The 16,059-nt window shown below is 50.1% G+C and overlaps 1 protein-coding gene across 1 annotated transcript in view; it reads left to right on the plus strand.

The window, feature by feature from the left end:
* The first annotated feature begins 8,589 nt into the window (after window positions 1-8,589).
* The window catches only part of LOC126992830 (carbonic anhydrase-related protein 10-like), a 180,298-nt gene continuing 172,828 nt past the window's right edge, over window positions 8,590-16,059 (plus strand). The window contains exon 1 of the mRNA XM_050851662.1: window positions 8,590-8,633. The gene's annotated coding sequence lies outside the window, so the exon portion shown is untranslated. The remainder of the gene's footprint in view (window positions 8,634-16,059) is intronic.

Genomic DNA, 16,059 nt, shown 5'->3' on the forward strand with positions numbered 1-16,059 from the left:
TTCTTTCATCGTTCTCCTTCATTCGTTTCTCTCCCCTCTTTCATCTACTTGTATTTCCCCCTCTTTGATCCTCTCTCTCTCTCTCTTTCTCTCTTCCTCTTCCTCTCTATCTTTTCTCACTCCCTTCTCCTTCCCTCATTCTCTCTCTCACCTGATCCCTTTCTCTCCTTCTTCCTTCGCTTTCCTTTCCTTACCTATTTTTGTTTCCCCTCCGCTTCCCTTCATCTGTTCCCATTCTCTCATCGTCCCTCGGTTCTCCTCTTCCTTCTCTTCTTTTCTAACTCATTTCTTCTTCTTACCTTCATCTACTTCCCTTTTAGCCCAGTTATCTCTTCCCCTCTACCGTTTTTACTCTCTCGTCCGTTTCTTCTCTCCATCTTTTCTGACTCCTTCCTTCCTCTTCCTCCTTTTCTCCTTATTTTTTACTCTAACTTTGTCTCTTTATTCTCAATCCCTATTAATGTCTCTTTACTATCCTTCATTTTGTCTCCCTTCTACTATCCCTCTTCCTCCTCCCTCTCTTCCTTTTTGCCCTCGTTAACCTTTTTTTTCCTCTTCCTCCTCCTCCGCCCCACATATTCATTTTCTGCTCTCATTCACGTCTCTCCCTCCCTTCCTTCCTTTCTCCTCACCCTTGCGGTTTCCTCTGCTCTCCTTTCCTCCACTCATTATGTGTCGTTCCCTTCTCTGTCTTCATCTTTCCTCGCATCTTCATCAGACATCTCTTTTCTCTCTCTCCCATTCAGCATCGTCCGTCCCTTCTGAGACAAGGAATGGAGGGGAATGTCAAGCGAATACACACACACACACACACACACACACACACACACACACACACACACACACACACACACACACACACACACACACACACGCACAAGGCAAAACTAAAGGTGTCGGGGCGAGATTCACTCTGGGCAGGTAACAAGCTCACCTGGCGAATATTAACGAGCAGACGGTATTCTTCCCTTGTCCAGATTTTCCCAGGCGACTCAAGCGTTCTGCACGACCCTTGCCATGACACACCCACGCTACTACTACTACTACTACTACTACTACTACTACTACTACTACTACCCGAAATTGACCTCTGTTTCGGCCACCTCTTTTGATTCTTTTTTTTTAGGAGCAGCGAGTAGCGGGCTTTTTTTATTATTGTTTCCTTTTTTTGTGCCCTTGAGCTGTCTCCTTTGTTGTAAAAAAAAAATACTACTACTACTACTACTACTACTACTACTACTACTACTACTACTACTTTATTTTCCTTCTCCTGGTTCTTCAATTTTCACTTCTTTTTCCTGCTTCTAATCCATCCCGTCTTCCCAATGTTCTCACCTCCATTTCTCCCTGCTCCTGTTCCTGCTTATCTTTGACCTGCTCCTCCTTGTTACTGAGCATTCTTTTCCTCCTGCTTCCCCTCACGCACCTACTGTTCCACCTCATCTTCCTCTGCTTTTGTCCCTTACCTCACCTCCTTTTGCTATGGTACTAATCGTTCTCCTCATTCTCTTCGCCTGTTCGTGTTCCTCCGCTTGTTTCTTTGTCTTTTTACCGTTTCTTGGTTCTGGTCCTTTCCTTCACTAACGTCGTCCTCTTCCTCCTCTTCCTCCTTTTCTCCTCCTCTTCTTCCTTCTCCTCCTTCTCCTCTTACTGTCCCTAACCTATTCGTGTTCCTGCGCTTGCCCCTCCTTGTTCTTTTTGATATTTCTTGGTACTGGTCCTTTCCTTTACCCTCTTCCTCTTCTTCTTCTTCCTCCTTTTCTCCGCCTCTTCTTCCTTCTCCTCCTTCTCCTCTTACTGTCCCTAACCTATTCGTGGTCCTGCGCTTGCCCCTCCTTGTTCTTTTTGATATTTCTTGGTACTTGTCCTTTCCTTTACCCTCTTCCTCTTCCTCTTCTTCCTCCTTTTCTTCTCCTCTTCTTCCTTCTCCTCCTTCTCCTCTTACTGTCCCTAACCTATTCGTGGTCCTGCGCTTGCCCCTCCTTGTTCTTTTTGCTATTTCTTGGTACTGGTCCTTTCCTTCACCCTCGTCCTCTTCTTCCTCCTTTTCTCCTCCTCTTCGCTACCTACTCCTTGTCTTTCTCCTCCTCCTCCTCCTCCTCCTCTTACTTCCCCTTCCTCTTCTTGTTCCTCATTTCATATAATTACTCCCGCTACTGATCCTTTTCTCTCTCCTGGCCTTCCTTTTCCTCCTCTCCTCCTCTTCCCTGCCTACTCCTTGTCTTTCTCCTCCTCCTCCTCCTCTTTTTTTTATATAATTACTCCTGCTATTGAATATTTCTTTCTCCTCGCCTTCCTCTTCTTCCTCTCCTCCTCCTCTTCCCTGCCTACTCCTCTTTCTCCTCTTCCTCTTTCTCCTCTTACTCCCTTCCTCTTCCCCCTTCAGCTCCACTTTCTTCTTTGTCTCCTAATGTAACAAAGCTAACCACGCCAAGCATTCCGTAACCTACCTTGGCTTAGTCTAACATTGCCTTCACCTACACTCCCTGAGATACACCCCCGCGCCGCTAAGCCTTCCCTGCCCGCCACTCACGCCCTGTACTTAGTCCCCGCCGATTAAAGGCCACGGTTAAATGTGCGAGCCGGGTGCTCCATTTTTGTCGCTAACTTAACCCGTATTTTCCTACACCCGCCTAGTTTCAGCGGACGTGTGGCGATGAGAATTAAGTGCTGTTTCTTCTTTTACTGTCCACTAACTCAACATGTATTTACCTTTTGTTACTTTTGATTCAACCGCTTGCTCAGTGAATGGTTTCCTAGGACGCGCAGCGGTAGACTGAGTTTCATTTTTTTGGGGTCATCTGTCAACTCACATATAACCAGCGTTCCCAGATTATCGTACACAGAGCATCGTATTTTTCGGTTTCCCCACAACTATTGCAAAAGGAAGACACCAGTAATTAACCATTTCAACGATAACTATAAATAAATGAACTCTTGAGGTGGAGGAGACAGTTTTGGGGTCGGAAATGGACAGTAAGAGGAGAATGAGGAGAAGGAAGAAGAGGAGGAGAAAGGAGGAAGAGGAGGAGAAAGGAGGAAGAGGAGGAGAAAGGAGGAAGAGGAGGACGTTAGTGAAGGAAAGGACCAGTACCACGAAACAGTAAAAAGACAAAGAAACAAGCGGAGAAACACGAATAGGTTGGGGACAGTAAGAGGCTGAGCACGACAGTCTGGCAACGCTGCATATAACCCGTATTTGATGCATTTTTTCCTTGATCCTTCTTCTGGCTTAACAATTATCCACATGTGCATTTCGTTACGTGGTGGGGTAGATGAGAAGTTTCATTTTTTGGTCATCTGTCAACTCACATAACCCGTGTTTGATGCATTTTTTCCTTGATCCTTCTGGCTTAACAATTATCCTTTGGGGTAGAGATTATGATGAAGTTTTATATTTTGGTCATCTGTCAACTCACATAACCCGTATTTGATGTATTTTTCCTTGATCCTTCTTCTGGCTTAACAATTATCCACGTGTGCACTTCGTTACGTGGTGGGGTAGATGAGAAGTTTCATTATTTTGGTCATCTGTCAACTCACATAACCCGTATTTGATGTATTTTTTCCTTGATCCTTCTGGCTTAACAGTTATCCACATGTGCACTTCGTTACGTGGTGGGGTAGATGAGAAGTTTCATTATTTTGGTCATCTGTCAACTCACATAACCCGTATTTGATATATTTTTCATTGATCCTTCTGGCTTAACAATTATCCACAGGTGCACTTTGTTTCCTGGTTGTTTCGAGGCATTCCAGGTGATCGTGTCCCTCCTTTTGCTCCTTTTTTTTTTTTTTACTATTTCTTGGTACTGGTCCTTTCCTTCACCCTCGTCCTCCTCTTCTTTTCCTCCTTTCGAGCTGTCCTCTGCTCAACTCTAACCTTTACCGTGATTCCTCCGCTGAGTCTTACCTCGCTTCCTTGTCTCGCGGGAGGACGGAGATTTACTTTCTCTTTTGATACGTCCTCTACAGCACCTCTTTCATCTTTTGCCTCAATACACAAACGTTGACTTAAGCATTATACTGTAGTTTTTTATATTTTTTATTGTGTGATCTGTCAACTTTTATAACCAGTGTTTGATATATTCTTCCTTGATGCCTCCGCTTGTATTCTTCTTTGCTTCCTGGTTGTGTTCGAGGCATTCCAGGTGTTCCCTTTTCTTATCGATCTGTCCTTTAATTAACTCAACCCCTTTGTACATTTTTCTGTCTAGACTCCTCCGCTTCCTTATCTCGCGGGATGCTTAACCTAACCTAACCTAACCTAACTTAACCTAACATAGCATAACCTAACCTAACATAACATAACATAACCTAACCTAACCTAACCTAACCTAACCTAACCTAACCTAACCTAACATAACATAACATAACATAACATAACATAACATTCCTCTTTTACTACATCCTCTGAAATACCTCTTTCATCATTTGTCTCTATACACCAACGTTGACTTCACCATTACGCTGTAGTTACCGAGTTGCCTGGTCATGCTGTGGTTGGGGCAGGTGAGAGTGGTGGGCCCAGAGCGGCGCCGACACCCCCTCCACAGGTAAGGCGAGCTGGACCCCTGTACAAACCAATTAAGGTACCCCACACGTAGCTCACCGTAATGGCCGCGTGTGTCAACTCCCCCTGTTATACCTGGTGTTATTAAGGGTCGCTGTTTGAACACATTTACAGACTCAACTTAAATAGACTTTCTCTGTATAATTGTCCGTCTCTCGTCTCCGGCCCAAAGGAGGCAGTGGAGCAGGTTTTTATTGACTCTCTCTCTCTCTCTTATTTACTAAGCATGATTACATGAGGTGGTACATGAAATTGGCATCATACAACTAAAAGTTATCGGTAAGGTTCCGAATAAATATCTGTAGTTGTGTTACGGGAGAATGAGCAGTACAGTGACAAAGTCAGTGGACAACAACCAGGTGTTTACTTTTTTTTAAAGTTTGGAGTGTAGTGGATGTGTGAATGTCAGTGTGTCGTATCAGGCAGTTCCTTGAGTCTGGTGTACCGGGGCACGAAAGAGCGGAGGAAGGTCTCTGTTCTGGCGAAGGGGACGGTGAGCTGGTGTTCTCTCGACAAGGCATCCCTGGTGGCGTGGGAGTGTGGTGTTGCCCACTGTTGCCGGAGAGTTGCGAGGTGCGGAGCAGCCTGCTTGTGTACCTTGTAGATGGTACACAGGCCAGCCACGTCTCGCCTATGCTGAAAAGGATGTAGTGGAGTGGGTTGCTGCTGGTTTTGGGCGGCCCTTTGAGAGATGAGCCGTTGGGCGCGGTGTTGTACCTTGTCGAGAAGACCCAGGTATGAAGGAGGGCAGGATGACCATGTCACGGGGGCGTATTCCATGACGGAGCGAACCTGGGCAGTATAAAGGTTCGACACTCCCTTCGCATCTAGGAGGTAGGAGACACGCCTGACACAGTTTAGCCGTCCTGCTGCCTTGGAGGCAGTCTTCCTGACGTGGCTGGTGAAGGACAGGCTGTTGTTCGCCTCCACGCCGAGGACAGTGATAGACTGTTGCAAGGGCAGCACCTTCCCCTGTAGAAGTATGGGGGGAGTGAGGGTGGCTGGGGGGCAGCGTCGCCTGGAGACCAGCATGACCTGTGTCTCGTCGTGTGCCAGGTCAACCTGCCATCGATGTCCCCACGATGAGATTGTCTGTAGAACCTGGTTGATAAGGGTGACAGCTGCACAGTGAACTGTAGCGTCGCAAGGGAATGTGAGGGTACAGTCATCCGCGTAGGCGTTTGCTTTAGGGAGACGGGGAGCCTTTCATCACTTGTCATAATGTCTATACACTAATAACAGGATTCAGGGAAGAGCCAGAGTTGTGGGTGGGACAGGTGACATGGTTTGTAAGGCCATGTACAGTGAGGAGATCATCAAACACTCTGACAACGAAGTGTAGATGTAGGTCGCCAACGATGAGGATGTGGCTGCAGGAGTGTTGCTGCATAAGCTGGTCAAGATTAGTGTGTAGGAAGTGTATGGGCTCACCTCCTTGCCACTGAGGGCGATAACACACGCACAGGAGAGTGGGGCCATGTTGTTGTGTCCATATCTTGAAAAACATCATCTCAAGGTGGATAGGGAGAGCTACATCAAGGGGTTGGACTGACAAATTCTTGTTAAAACAGACAGCGACACCACCGAAGGTCCCGCGTGATTTGTCCCTTCTGTGCCAACTTGTGTATCCCTGAATCTGACCATAGTTGCTTGGGATGGCCTCATTCAGAAATGTCTCCACTGTTGCCACTATGTCAGGCGTGTGAGGAATCACAAAGGAGTGAATGAGGTCACCGATGTTTGTTTGGAGCCCTCTGACATTAGGAGAAACAATAGAGATAATCTTGATTATTGTTGCCCATGACTCCACACACCGGGAGGAAGGTTGAGTGGTGGGCCTGGATGAGGCCCACCACACACACACACACACACACACACACACACACACTCACATACTCTCTCTCTCTCTCTCTCTCTCTCTCTCTCTCGAATATTCATGTTGTGGATTGTTTTATTTTGTTTTTTCCTGGGTCGCCGTCCTTCAAGATATCATTCCCGTGGTTGCCTATCCCCGACCTCCCCCCCCCCTTGTGACTGGCGTTGGGTCATTATAGTTGTGGATTCTTCATGATCCGGCTATGAATGCGTTCCGGCCCCTTTGTTTTGGCCGCCATTATGTACGCTGCCGAGTATCTGCAAGGGATTAGGGATTATAATGGAGGGATTTGGCGTCACACAAGATAATGCTTTGCCAGTCTTTAGCGAGCGCGGGGGAATTTCGTGTCTGTAACGAGGCCGTGAGGCTAAAAAAGGAAAAGGTGTTTACGTGCGCGCGGCGGGGAAAGATTTACCTGGAAAACTGCCCCAGGGAAGGTATTTCTTGTGTAATGCTCCCGCCCTGATGCCTACCATAAGTCTATGCGATAAAGCCTGCACGGAAAAAGATCGCGCATGAAGCCCATGTGTAAAAGCAATCTGTATGTATTAGTATCAGTGTTGTGTAAGGCTCCCGTCCTGAAGCCTGCCTGAGCCCTACAAGTAAGCCTGTTTAGGAACCATTTCCCAAAGAGCCTGGGACTTATTCTTAAACATATCGGAGCCCAAGAACACACACCTAACAAGGCTGTCGTAGGAGCTGTGGGTCTTTCCAGGAATATTCTTATGACCCCGGTGGTAGTCTAATAAAGCTTCTGTGATGTGAACGTGAAAAAAAAAAACGAAAACGCATTTAACTCCTTTTTTGACCTGTAGAAATAGTTTGTGTATTTTTATGACCCTGGTGGTAGTCTAATAAAGCTTACATGATGTGAACGTGAAAAAAACACTAATGAAAACGCATTTAACTCCTTTTTTGGCATGTAGAAATAGTTTATGTGTGTTTTTATGACCCTGGTGGTAGTCTAATAAAGCTTCTGTGATGTGAACGTGAAAAAAAAAACACATGAGAACGCATTTAACTCCTTTTTTGGCCTGTAGAAATAGTTTATGTGTATTTTTATGACCCTGGTGGTAGTCTAATAAAGCTTACATGATGTGAACGTGAAAAAAAAACATGAGAACGCATTTAACTCCTTTTTTGGCATGCAGAAATAGTTTATGTGAGAGTCGGAAGCTCCTAGACTGCCGACCCCTGTGTTGAAAGCCTTTGATTAATCTTGTGGCTAAAACTAATCCCTACGTTTATCGGTATTCGTATAGCTTTGTTGAAGACTACGCCGAATAACTAAAGCGTGAGACTGTTCGCAAAGACTGTGCGTAAACCCAATGCGTAAAGTTAGTGCATGTGTGTTTGAATAATATTAAAGGTTTATAGTGTAATCCCCCCTCCCCTAAAGCCTGCGCCGGTGAGCCTGTGCGTGAAGCCTGTGCATAAGCCGATTCCTGTACATATGGCTTGCTGCGTGTTCGTCCCTCCGAGAAATATTAATAAACAAAAACGGCGAGCACTTATCCCACACGGGTTCGACGCAGCTTCAAAACGCATCACAGACATCACGTTCGCGGAAAAGCGTTTGTGCCCGCAGAGTGTTTCGTCAGCATGCATAATTTTTTTTCACTCAAGATTATTTAGAGCAGAGAAGCGAAATGAAATCGGCGCCTAACAAGAACGGTTTGATGTTTCTGTCGAAGCTAATTACCTGTTGCGGGATTCCGGGAAAGGCGGGGAATTTTTACAGATTGATAGTCCCATTTTTATGTGTCTGTGTGTGTGTGTGGGTGGGTGGGTGTGGGTGTGGGTGTGCGTGTGTGTGTGTAGGTGGGTGTGTGTGTCAGTACTTTCAGGTTGGTATAGTTAGACGACATCGGTTCTCACATCACCAACTTTCAAAGGCCAAAAAAGAAGACCAGTCGGGTTCTTATGAGTGGTATTTTAGGTTCATGGTACAGAAGAAGGGTCAGACTACCACCAGGGTCATAAAACTATCCCTGAAAGTGCCCACAAATCCCACGAAAGCCTTGTCAACTTTAAATGTCAAGTATGTGTGTGCTTGGGGAACGAAATGTTTTATAATACGACCCCCAACCTTTTCCTGCTGCCCTCCCTAATGTTTTCCCTTCTCTGCTCCCTCAGGCCTCCACGCGAGCTGGGACGAGTGGTGGACCTACGATGGCATATCAGGTAAGTGCCCAAACCACACCTTTGCTGCGTGCTCTACGGTGTCAGTGCCTCATTAGAATCAACGGCACTAAAGTTGTACAAATTCTCCTCCATCTCTAAACACAGCCACGTAACTTTGTGTTATTGATATTAACCCCAACGAAGTCATTACAATACTTCTCTCCACTCTGAAACAGGCGAGCGTCTCTTTATATTCCCAGCATCAACGCCACCAGGGTTCAAACTGTACCCTGGCACTTCACCTCTGCGTCGCGTTAACCTACCTACAGATTCTACTTTGTCCTCATTATCCTTGAAAATAAGACCCTTAGATATCATATAAAGGGGCGTATCATTGGCCAGTTCACCATCAAGCCACGCCCCGCTGTAAGTAGCACTGGTCTGGCGAGGGACGCTGGCAGGGGCGCACCATGCCGGCGGCCGCTGAGCGTGGCGCGGCTGTCATGTTTTCCACACTAACATGACATTGCACGGCGCCGCTCATTTATTGGTTGCCATACATTACTTTTGATATTAACCAACACTTGGGCTGAATTAATTATTTTCCTGTTAACTAAACCCGCGTGTGTTATAAAATGACCAAAATAGTCGGCAACGCTCGTAAATTATCATTTTTGCCTTTATTTAAATAGGCGTGCATAGTAATTACGATCCAATCTGTAATTAGTTAAATATATAGTCCGTGTTTCAACTTAATTTCGTATGTAAACATTTTTTTAGGAAACTGCAATAAAAAATAAATGATCAAAGAATTGCGTTGGATCTGAAAAAAGTGTAAAATAACATTGGTTCCAATACACGAGTACGCGATGCAAAAATAAATAAATAAATGAACAAACAAATAAATAACATTGGTAATATAACACCGCCCACCTCCAGCAACGGCGGCAATGATAAACCTCCATCAGTGAAACAATAATATACACTTCTGCCACCACCACCGTAACACCTCCGTCACCACCACCACCGTAACACCTCCGTAACACCTCCGTCACCACCACCACCGAAACACCACCACCACAGTAACACCACCACCACCGTAACACCTCCGTAACACCTCCGTCACCACCACCACCGAAACACCACCACCACAGTAACACCACCACCACCGAAACACCACCACCACAGTAACACCACCGCCACCACCACCACCGTAACACCACCGCCACCACTTCCACCGTAACACCTCCGCCACCACCACCACCGTAACACCTCCGCCACCACCACCACCGTAACACCTCCGCCACCACCACCACCGTAACACCTCCGCCACCACCACCACCGTAACACCTCCGCCACCACCACCACCGTAACACCTCCGCCACCACCACCACCGTAACACCACCGCCACCACTTCCACCGTAACACCTCCGCCACCACCACCACCGTAACACCACCGCCACCACCACCACCGTAACACCACCGCCACCACCACCACCACCACTGTAACACCACCACCACCGTAACACCACCGCCACCATCACTGTAACACCACCACCACCGTAACACCACCGCCACCAACACTGTAACACCACCACCACCGTAACACCACCGCCACCATCACTGTAACACCACCACCACCGTAACACCAATGCCACCACCACCGTAACACCACCGCCACCACCACCACCACTGTAACACCACCACCATCGTAACACCACCACCACCACCGTAACACCACCACCACCACCGTAACACCACCGCCACCACCACTAACACCACCGTAACACCACCGCCACCACCACTGTAACACCACCGCCACTGTAACACCACCGCAACACCACCGCCACCACCACCACCGTAACACCACCGCCACCACCACCGTAACACCGCCGCCACCACCGTAACACCGCCACCACCACCTCCACCACCACCGTAACACCACCCCCGCCACCACCGTAACACCGCCACCACCACCACCACCGTAACACCACCGCCACCACCACCGTAACACCACCGCCACCACCACCGTAACACCACCGCCACCACCACCACCACCGTAACACCACCACCACCACCGTAACACCACCGCCACCACCACCGTAACACCACCGCCACCACCACCACCGTAACACCACCTCCACCACCACCACCGTAACACCTCCGCCACCACCACCACCGTAACACCACCGCCACCACCACCACCGTAACACCACCGCCACCACCACCACCGTAACACCACCGTAACACCACCCCCACCACCACCACCGTAACACCACCACCACCACCGTGACACCACCACCACCACCACCGTAACACCACCACCACCACCGTAACACCACCACCACCACCGTAACACCACCACCACCACCGTAACACCACCACCACCACCGTAACACCACCACCACCACCACCGTAACACCACCGCCACCACCACCACCACCACTGTAACACCACCACCACCATAACACCACCACCACCACCACCGTAACACCACCGCCACCACCACCACCACTGTAACACCACCGCCACCACCACCACCACTGTAACACCACCACCACCGTAACACCACCACCACCACCACCACCACTGTAACACCGCCACCACCACCACCACTGTAACACCACCGCCACTACCACCACCACTAACACCACCGCCACCACCACCACTAACACCACCGCCACCACCACCACTAACACCACCGCCACCACCACTATCAACACCACCGCCACCACCACCACTAACAACACCGCCACCACCACCACCACCACCACCACAGGAACACCACCGCCACCATAACACCACCACCGTAACACCACCGCCACCACCACCACCACCACTGTAACACCGCCACCACCACCACCACTGTAACACCACCACCACCATAACACCACCACCGTAACACCACCGCCACCACCACCACCACCACTGGAACACCACCACCACCATCACACCACCACAACCACCACCGAAACACCACCGCCACCACCAACACCACCACCCTCACACCACCACCACCACCACCACCACTTTAACACCCCCACCACCACCACCACTGTAACACCACCGCCACCACCACCACCACTGTAACACCACCACCACCACGGTAACACCACCACCACCACCACCACCACTGTAACACCACCGCCACTACCACCACCACTGTAACACCACCGCCACTACCACCACCACTGTAACACCACCACCACCACCACTACCACCACCACTGTAACACCACCGCCACTACCACCACCACTGTAACACCGCCACTACCACCACCACTGTAACACCACCGCCACTACCACCACCACTGTAACACCACCACCACCACCACTACCACCACCACTGTAACACCACCGCCACTACCACCACCACTGTAACACCACCGCCACTACCACCACCACTGTAACACCACCACCACCACCACCACTGTAACACCACCGCCACTACCACCACCACTGTAACACCGCCACCACCACCACCACTGTAACACCACCGCCACCACCACCACCACTGTAACACCACCGCCACCACCACCACCACTGTAACACCACCACCACTACCACCACTGTAACACCACCACCACTATCACCACCACCACTGTAACACCACCACCACTACCACCACCACCACTGTAACACCACCACCACTACCACCACCACCACTGTAACACCACCACCACCACCACCACCACTGTAACACCACCACCACCACCACCACTGTAACACCACCACCACCACCACCACCGGAACACCACCACCACCACCACCACCACTGTAACACCACCACCACCACCACCACTGTAACACCACCGCCACCACCACCACCACTGTAACACCACCGCCACCACCACCACCACCGTAACACCACCACCACCACCACCATCACTGTAACACCACCACCACCACCACCACCACTGTAACACCACCACCACCACCACCACCACTGTAACACCACCGCCACCACCACCACCACTGTAACACCACCACCACCACCACCACTGTAACACCACCGCCACCACCACCACCACTGTAACACCACCACCACCACCACCACTGTAACACCACCACCACCACCACTGTAACACCACCACCACTACCACCACCACTGTAACACCACCACCACTACCACCACTGTAACACCACCACCACTACCACCACCACTGTAACACCGCCACCACCACCACCACTGTAACACCACCGCCACTACCACCACTGTAACACCACCACCCCCACCACCACTGTAACACCACCTCCACCACCACCACCACTGTAACACCACCACCACCACCACTGTAACACCACCTCCACCACCACTGTAACACCACCGCCACTACCACCATCACTGTAACACCGCCACCACCACCACCACTGTAACACCACCTCCACCACCACTGTAACACCGCCACTACCACCATCACTGTAACACCGCCACCACCACCACCACTGTAACACCGCCACTACCACCATCACTGTAACACCGCCACCACCACCACCACTGTAACACCACCGCCACTACCACCATCACTGTAACACCACCTCCACCACCACTGTAACACCACCTCCACCACCACCACCACTGTAACACCACCTCCACCACCACTGTAACACCACCTCCACCACCGCTGTAACACCACCTCCACCGCCACCCCCACTGGAACACCACCGACACTACCACCATCACTGTAACACCACCACCACCACCACCACTGTAACACCACCACCACTGTAACACCACCACCACTGTAACACCACCGCCACTACCACCATCACTGTAACACCACCACCACTGTAACACCACCACCACTGTAACACCACCACCACTGTAACACCACCGCCACTACCACCATCACTGTAACACCACCACCACTGTAACACCACCTCCACCACCACCACCACTGTAACACCACCGCCACTGTAACACCACCTCCACCACCACTGTAACACCACCTCCACCACCACCACCACTGTAACACCACCTCCACCACCACCACCACTGTAACACCACCTCCACCACCACCACCACTGTAACACCACCTCCACCACCACCACCACTGTAACACCACCTCCACCACCACCACCACTGTAACACCACCTCCACCACCACTGTAACACCACCTCCACCACCACTGTAACACCACCTCCACCACCACCACCACTGTAACACCACCTCCACCACCACTGTAACACCACCTCCACCATCACCACCACTGTAACACCACCTCCACCACCACTGTAACACCACCTCCACCACCACCACCACTGTAACACCACCTCCACCACCACTGTAACACCACCTCCACCACCACCACCACTGTAACACCACCGCCACTACCACCATCACTGTAACACCACCTCCACCACCACCACCACTGTAACACCACCTCCACCACCACTGTAACACCACCTCCACCACCACCACCACTGTAACACCACCGCCACTACCACCATCACTGTAACACCACCATCCCCACCACCACTGTAACACCACCTCCACCACCACCAACGTAACACCACCACCACCACCACCGTAGCACCACCAACACCACCACCACCGTAACACCACCGCCACCGTAACACCACCACCACCACCACCACCGTAACACCACCACCACCACCACCACCGTAACACCACCACCACCGTAACACCACCACCACTCTAACACCACCGCCACCACCACCACCGTAACACCACCGCCACCACCGTAACATCACCGCCACCACCGTAACACCACCACCACCACCACCGTAATACCACCACCACCACCGTAACACCACCGCCACCACTACCACCACCGTAACACCACCGCCACCACCACCACCGTAACACCACCTACTACTACTACTATTACTACTACTACTACTACATTTCAAAGAGTATCGGTAATAAATAGTGGACACTCGTGCGCTTCCCTGTGGAAAACCTGTAACCCGGTGAATAGTGGCGTCGCCCGACGGCGCACGCGTAACTTGTGGCGGCAGCTGTGTGCTGGCACCCTGCACACCCATGTTTAGGAGAGTGTTTACTCTTATTTGGGTTTATGCAATGTATCTATCGTCTTTACTGTTATTTATATAACGATGCACTGATTTGGAAAACTACTAATATTCTAAAGGAAATAAATGAGTGTATGATACACGCGAGTGTTGCACGTCATTTACAGCTGCACATGAGTGTTGCTGGTGCTGGTGCTGCCTCGCCACCTGACACATGGCCTGTGACTGAGTTTTGGGTCTTTATCCAAAACTACCATATGTTCTCTTTATAACCATTTGAAGGCTGTAACACACACGTAACCTGTTATAGCAAATAGGGGAAGCTACACCTGTGTAGATAGCCTAGAAGCGTTACTTGATTTTAGATAAAGCAGAACTAAGAGAGATAATATTCTATAATAAGCACTTGTAGCCTGTAGCACAAGTATAGCCTGTTGTAGCAAGTCGCAGAGTCTGTACTTGTGTAGATGACGTGAGAATGTGTTATATTAAATTTAAAATGAAGCAATACCAAGATATAATATTCTTAATATGTTTATTAAACCACTTGTAGGCCCAGGTGGCTGACTGGTGGTGGTGGTGGTGGTGGCTGGTTGACTGGTGGTGGTGGCTGACTAACTGATAATGACTGGCTGACTGATGTTGGTGGCTGAGATGGTTGACCGGCTGACTGGTGTTGATAGGTGACTAACTGAATGATGGTGGTGGTGGGGACAGATTAACTGTCTGACTGGTGGTGGTGTTGATGGTGTGTCTGGCTGACTGGCTGAGGTGGTTGACAGTCTGACTGGTGGTGGTGTTGATGGTGTGTCTGGCTGACTGGTGGTGGCTGGCTGACTGACTGGTGGTGACTGGTTGACTAGTGTTGGTGGCTGACTGGCTGACTGGTGTTGATGGCTGGCTGGCTGAATGATGGTGGTGGGGATAGATTATCTGACTGACTGGTGGTGGTGTTGATGGTGTGTCTGGCTGACTGGCTGAGGTGGTTGACAGTCTGACTGGTGGTGGTGGTGATGGTGTGTCTGGTTGACTGGCTGAGGTGATTGACAGTCTGACTGGTGGTGGTGGTGGTGGTGGTGTTGCTGGCTAACTGACTGAGGTGTCCTACGAGTGTAAATTCAACTATATTAATAAAATGTGATTGAAAAGATGCGGTTCCTTTCCTTGTTCTTTGGATCTCGAAAAAAAAATAATCTAGGCCTTTTCTTGCACTGTATACCAGCACGTCACCGAGGGCCCGTCATGTGTCTACCATCTGGGGAGGCGGTGGCTGAACGGATAGCAAGACGGCCCCGCGTTCAGGAGGACGCGAGTTCAATCCCCGACCGGTGCCACCACGCTGGGATTTTTCAGCCGCCGCCGAGTGGCTTAAAACTACCCACATGCTGTCCAGAAGACCACCTATCAACCCGGACTCTAGATTCTAGGATTAAAGATGAGCTCCGGGAGGGCAGCATGAGCCAATGCAAAATGGCGCCACTATAAACACT

The sequence above is a fragment of the Eriocheir sinensis genome, chromosome 7, assembly GCF_024679095.1.
Source record: "Eriocheir sinensis breed Jianghai 21 chromosome 7, ASM2467909v1, whole genome shotgun sequence".
In the NCBI taxonomy this organism is placed as follows: Eukaryota; Metazoa; Arthropoda; class Malacostraca; order Decapoda; family Varunidae; genus Eriocheir; species Eriocheir sinensis.